Below are 6,754 nucleotides of genomic sequence, written 5' to 3'. Positions count from 1 at the left end.
TCCATATCCTGTTTTGAGTTTGAGTCTATATACATCAAAAAGAAATGTTCCGTAATAATAATACTAGGTCTTGCTAGATTTGATCAGCAATTAGACAAACATTGATCAATGACCCATCACTTCAAAATCACAGCAGCAGGCAACAGAGCTCTCCACCCATGCCACGGCTGATTCACATTCCTTTCATCAAAATTATCTGTCGACTCAATGTGTGACAATTTGGATCAATTTGGTCTTTTCATGTCGACTGTAAGAAGATTGAAAAGCAAGGTTCTGTTTGATTCAAACATTAAGGCAATAGTGTAATAATTGCCTGGGGTCACTGATTCTGCAGTATCGACAATCAGACTTTATTGCGCAAATGTAAAAGTAACTTGTGGGAATATCGTTCAATTTACTTTTCACACAATCCCATTGACTTTGGTAGTCAGGTAGCTTCTTTTTCCATATTCCGTAGAGCACTTGTTCAAAGTTTTCGAGGACAGGTGCCTTCAGTTCCTCTAATCCAAAGTACTCCGCATATTCATTAACCTCTGAAGCTCTTTCGGGTGGCTATATGGCTGAAATATTGCCGATGTGACGTAAAATTTTAACTCACTCACTCACTCACTTTCGGGTGGAGGTATTTTCCAGAATCTCAGAAAGTTGAGGATATGAACAAACACATCCCCACCCACATCGATGAAGTAGCGGCCATCTTTGTCCTTGGCTATCGGATGCCTTCCACTAAACATGGCGGCCAACATGGAGTCCGGGTACTTGGCGAGGGTGGACAGGGAGGTTGTCAGATGTCGACCACCAACGTTTAAGTCCACAACTTGAGAATCCTAAAATACAACACATTTTTAATGCACATGTGATTCTACCTTACATTTAGAAAATACTCGATTCTTATTGGTCTATCAAAGGTGTCAAATCACAATAACCGCCTCTGACTGAAACACTGATTTAATGGTCGCATCGAAGCTAATATTCACATTCTGAACTAACTTATTTCTCGATCATACTCCAGAATCAACTTGGCGCAGTCATATTTACAGGTAACCTAGCTCCATGAAAAGGATGGTATGTTTATCTCTTGAATTAGAAAAAATTGTCAAAAGCAAAATGCACTATATACATAGCCTGAATGATAACACAACCAGAAATGTATTTCTTTTCAACGATTTACATTTCCGATAATTTACAAATATCATTTCGGGGTAAAGAAACCCACGCGAGACCACGTACACATGTAATGCGTGAATAGCTCTGTTCATTTCCTTGCTGCTAAGGACCTTTTCTTTCTAGGAATCCCAACAGGCTAGTATGTAAATAAACTCTGAGATAAGACTTGTTAAGGTACATAAAACGCACATGACAATGATTAATTGGTCTAAGAGTGGTTTCAGAATAAATATTGATTTGACACACACCGCGTGTAACATGATAAAAACTTTTTCGACACTGAATACAAATCTATCTATGTCACAGTCATCCTATATTCATAAAGTAGTAAAGTATAACGTCAACGGAGGCGGAGGGGTGTGTGTGTGTGGGGGGGGGAGGGGGTGCGGATGAGTAGGTGGGGAGGAAGGGTGTGTGTGTGCAATGGTCATATAAATCAGTAATTGGATAATTCACCACCCAACACATGTAAGGTGCCATAAGATCAGAATATCATATGAGGCAATGATGCATGTTTCCCAATTACGAATCGAATGGATTCAGACCAAATTCAATGTCAGGGGATCAAGCTACATCGGACGGTGGATATGACACCTACTTCATTTTGTTTGTTTGTTGTTTAACGCCGCACTCAGCAATATTCAAGCTATATGAAGGCGGTCTGTAAATTATCGAGTCTGGACCAGACAATTCAGTGATTGACATCATGAGGATCAATCCATGCAATTTGGATACGATGACATGCATCAACCAAGTTAGCGAGCCTGACTTCCCGATCCCGTTAGTCGCCTCTTACGACACGCTTAGTCGCATGGGTTGCTGAAGACCCATTCTACCCCGGATCTTCACAGATCTCGATCGTTATGTATGGATGGAAAACTAGATATTCAAGGGCGCTTTTACATAAAGAAGAACATCTACTTTCGCTTACATTTCTGGGACATATGGAACACAGCTTGGCTCTCTGGCCTAACACAACAGCTTTAAGTTAGTTTGTGACAGTCTGTACTGATTTTGATATGTGATATTGCAAGATCGACACCCAGCTGTGTGCTTATTAATACATGTATCTGAATCACCACACATTGTAACAAGGCATGTTTCCGCGCTTGAAGCAGATGTATGCGAGGATCCCGCGAGACTCTAAGGTACCATTGTAAGTTACCAACTTACGAACAGGAAATTCTTCACTTAACGCAAATAGTAATTATACTAGGGTTGCGACCGGGTATGAAAACTGAACTCGAGTACCCGGCAGACAATACCCGAACCGGATTCGAGTACCCGTAGTTCAATGTTGTCCCACTTGTTTGTAACGTTTTTGCGAATAAAAGGTCATCAAACATATATTAATCTGTACTAAGGTATTATTTTTTTTATTAAATGCCTGCACGGCTTACCTAAAACCACAAGTGACGCAGAATATCAAAGTAATCTGGCGCCAGTCATTGAACACTGTCACCAAAACAGGCGAGAGCGGGAAACGGCAAGATCACATGACTGCCTGACACGTGAGTCGTGACATGAGTAATAAATCGATATGTGTCTGAGTGATCTAGGCTTGTATTGTAATTTGTAACATTGCACCATTTCAGTATTTCGTAAAATAATTTTGACAATAATGACAAACATATGTAACATTAGATTTCAAATTTTTATTAAACAGATCAGCATATTATAGAAAACTGTTTAGTTTTATGTTAAAATAGTCCAACAGAACAACTTTTCTGTTGTTATCTTGCTGAAGCATAAAGACAAACTTGCAACTTTGAACAACCTAATTTGTTTTTTAACCGAACAAAAATTAAAAAAAACAGTGATCATGAAAAGTTATCAAACGAATTTTAACTAACACTTGTGGAATGTCATTTGTGATTTCTTATCACCACAACATGGACTTTCTCATTGTACGCCTGTCACACGGAAAGTACTAAATCAGATCTGGTAAGTATAAGATCTAGACTACTGAGAACAGACTTAATTCATGATGATTGCATAACTATCTCCCCTGAACGGGTACTCGAGTCCTGAAAGTTGGACTCGAGTCCTAAGCTACCCGACCCGTTATTGGGTACTCGAGTACCCGTCGCAACCCTAAATTACACTAGACCACATACTACGAAACACGAGTTGGTGGTTCGATGTTAGTCCCATAAAGATAGCGTTTGCGGTGTTCTCTGTGCACTTGCTGTTTACCGTGAGAGATTAGGTATGCCGTCACTTCAATTATTTATTATCTTGTTTTTCGCTTTCAGATATGTGCGTCCTGCACCTGTGTATAGCACCCGATCCCGTCAGTCGCCGATAACGGCAAGCATTGGTTGTCAAGACCTATTCTACCCACACTCTTACTTCCTGCTTTTTAATATTCTCAACTAGTTTTACATCGCATCTGTGATATTCTAGTTATTGTACTGTCCATTGTTTGACACGTTTTTATATAATCCAAATATGTGTATTATTAATGTATAACTTCTCGTCACGATATGGCTGAAATACTGCCGATGTGACGTTAAACACTCACTCACTCTACCCCGGATCTGGGATATGCCCTGCACTGAGGTTTTCGAGGGAGTATGATACTTCTAGCAAGTTCTATCTGAAAAAATATAATGCAATAACCTAACTGACAAGCCGTAATATTTGATGATACTATGTTTATTGTAATGAACTTTATAATGAAATCATATTGCTGTAAAATGGAAATCGCCATAGCCAGGTACATGTAGGTTACAGGTCATATTAACCTAGACACGATCCCTCATAGTCATACCTTGCACGCGTCTACATGAAGACCTACACTATCACGCATGTACTCTCGCATTGGAGTTACTCGGACATTGCGGCTGTTTTACAGCTCGTTGTGATGAGGTAATGCGTGCATGTTATGATGTACCTGTAATCTAACAATATTAGGGCGGGCTGTAAATAATCGGTTCTGGGCCAGGCAAACAAGTGTTTGATAATATGTTACTCGTAACCACCTACCTCAAGTCGCTGCGTAACTACGAATGCAGAAACGCGTGGAGTTGTGTGCCGGTAATATTGCATTGTGATCTTGTTCATAAGCAGAAGGAAACATGCACTGTGCAAACTTAAACCTTGACCTCGGCGCGATTTATTTGTCTGTGCCCAATCTAAAACTTTAATATATTATCCGGTTGAAAGATAAGAGTGAGTGAGTTAAAATTTAACGACCCATCGGCATTATTTAAGTCATATAGCGATGAGACCAAGTTAAGTTATTCACATTTGAGTCATTTATGCAAAGTAATATTTAAATCAATTTATGAAACATATTTGAGCATAACAATATCATGTATAGAGTTTTCAAACATGGGCTATAGGTCACCAGTTTCCAAAGCTAGGCCACCTCGCTCGGGATCATGGGGACTTACAGTACCTTGTCTTCCTGCATAATACCCCAGCAAGATTTACGTTATCACTTAAGCTACTGGTGGTTGTGCACAATAATAGCCAAAAAAAAAATACTCAGCAATGAGTTGGCTTAAAAACACAGGATGTACATCTGCTCACCAGTGTGTTAAGATGATATGATATAGGTTTCGTCAGTAAACTAGATGGGGGTGTTTTGAAACATTAACAACAAACTGTATTAGCGATTCATTTACAGTTTCCTAAAAACAATCAATAAATATTAATATAAATGTTGAGCAAACAGCCGCGACCCAAATCTCAAAGAGTAGTCAAGATTAACGTGCAATAGAGGAGAGTTGGCCGTATCAGCCCAAACAACCATATGGTCCATTTAATACAATTGTAAAAACACACGTGCTGTTCGCAGGATGAAAACATATTACAAGGGGCGTTCAATACGTTTTGCAACTCCAATATAAGACCAAGTCGCAGAATATCTTTTGCACTTTTATTTTTCAATATAATCTCCATTCACCTCAATACACTAATTCCATTTGTCCTTCAAGCTTTTAACACCACTTTTACAGAAATCCGCAGATTGGCCCTCAAACCACGCCTCTGTGACAGCCGTTTTGTATTCTTCATCCTTGAAGCGTCTACCACGTAGGGCAGATTTCATTTGCCGGAACAGGAAATAGTCACTGTGGGCTAAGTCTGGGCTGTAGGGTGGGTGATTTAACTGTTCGAATCCACATTCACATACGGCGGCCTGTGACATTCTTGACTAGTGAACCAGAGCATGGTCATGCAAAAGTAGAATACCACGTGTTAACATCCCTGGCGCATAGATTTTCGCAATTCTTTCATTACATTAGCATAATAGTGTCCATTGATTGTTGTTTTTGGTGGCATGTAATGAATCAGTAATATGCCTCTTGCATCCCAAAATATGGTGGCCATTACCTTGCCAGCGGATGGTTGAGTGCGAAACTTCCTCGGAGGCGGGGAATTGGGGTGCTTCCATTGCATGGATTCCAATTTAGTTTCTGGGTCCCAGTGGAGGATCCATGTTTCATCAACTGTCACCAGACGAGAAAGAAATCCGGTTCCATCACCAGTATAGAGATCCAGGAGGTCCTGACAACTTTCAGTTATCTGTTGGCGATCTTGAGCTCTGAGGTTTCTAGGTACCAATCTTGGAGATACCTTGGACATACCAAGATGCTCATGAATAATGATTACAACAGTTGCACCTGTTATTTGGAATTCCCTAGAAAGTTCAGATACTCTTACTCGTCGGTCAGACAAGATTCTTCTTTCTATAGCAGCAATAGTTTCTGGTAGGGTGGCATCTGAAGGTCTGCCTGACCTTGGGTCATCATCTATGGACCCTCACCCCTTTTAAACTGTAGAGACCAGTTGCAAGCTGTGGAATCGTCAGGAGCCTCCTTATCCATCACTTTACACATGCGATCATGGATTTCTTTAGCTTTGCATCCCTCCTTGGTAAGGAACTTTATTGCAGCGCATTGTTCATGTTTGAGAGAATCCATGATAGTGACCACCCACAGGTGAATGAAGCACATTGCGTGGATTGATGCTAATGATGTCAAGCACTGGATCGTCTGGTCCAGCCTCGATTATGTACAGACCGCCATAATATAGTGAGTGAGGGAGTTGTGTTTAACGCCACTTTTAACAGTATTCCAGTTATATCGCGGCATGTCAGCTTAATGGTGGAGGAAAGCCCGAAGAGATGCAGGTCTCAGACGTTTCCACTTCCGTGAAACCAACGAGCACAGGTATGGTGCTGACAAACCTAGAAACATAATCGGGGCGTCAACAACAACCAACACATAAACACATGTATTAAAATACAAATACTGTTTTGCTACATACGTTATGTGGGGCTTGTCTGGCATCAGCTCTTCTCCATATATCCTGTGTGAAGTGGGAGAAGCAACATGCCCACTCACACGGGAATATGGTCATGACAACATTTTGGCCATCGTCTTCAAAGTCCTTCTGCAAATAAAAACATCAATACTTAATTAAAAGGTACGTCACATGTTTGTCCATTTGCAATATTAATGAATAGTTAACTACCAAGTGAATAACCGCACTTCAGGTTTAATTGGATTCATACCTGTAAGGTTTGGAGCGAAAGCTGTTATCCTCTTAAAGTAGCAGCATCTGGAAATAAATGGAA

The 6,754-nt window shown here is 40.4% G+C and overlaps 1 pseudogene; it reads right to left on the bottom strand.

The window, feature by feature from the left end:
• Positions 1–224: 224 nt before the first annotated feature.
• LOC139479534 (uncharacterized) lies at positions 225–5,760 on the bottom strand (annotated as a pseudogene).
• Between the last annotated feature and the right edge of the window lie 994 nt (positions 5,761–6,754).

This window comes from Haliotis cracherodii, unplaced genomic scaffold (assembly GCF_022045235.1).
Source record: "Haliotis cracherodii isolate W230 unplaced genomic scaffold, xgHalCrac1.p SCAF_4, whole genome shotgun sequence".
In the NCBI taxonomy this organism is placed as follows: Eukaryota; Metazoa; Mollusca; class Gastropoda; order Lepetellida; family Haliotidae; genus Haliotis; species Haliotis cracherodii.
The sequence above is the reverse complement of the archived record's forward strand: the minus strand, read 5'-3'. Positions and strand labels throughout refer to the sequence as shown.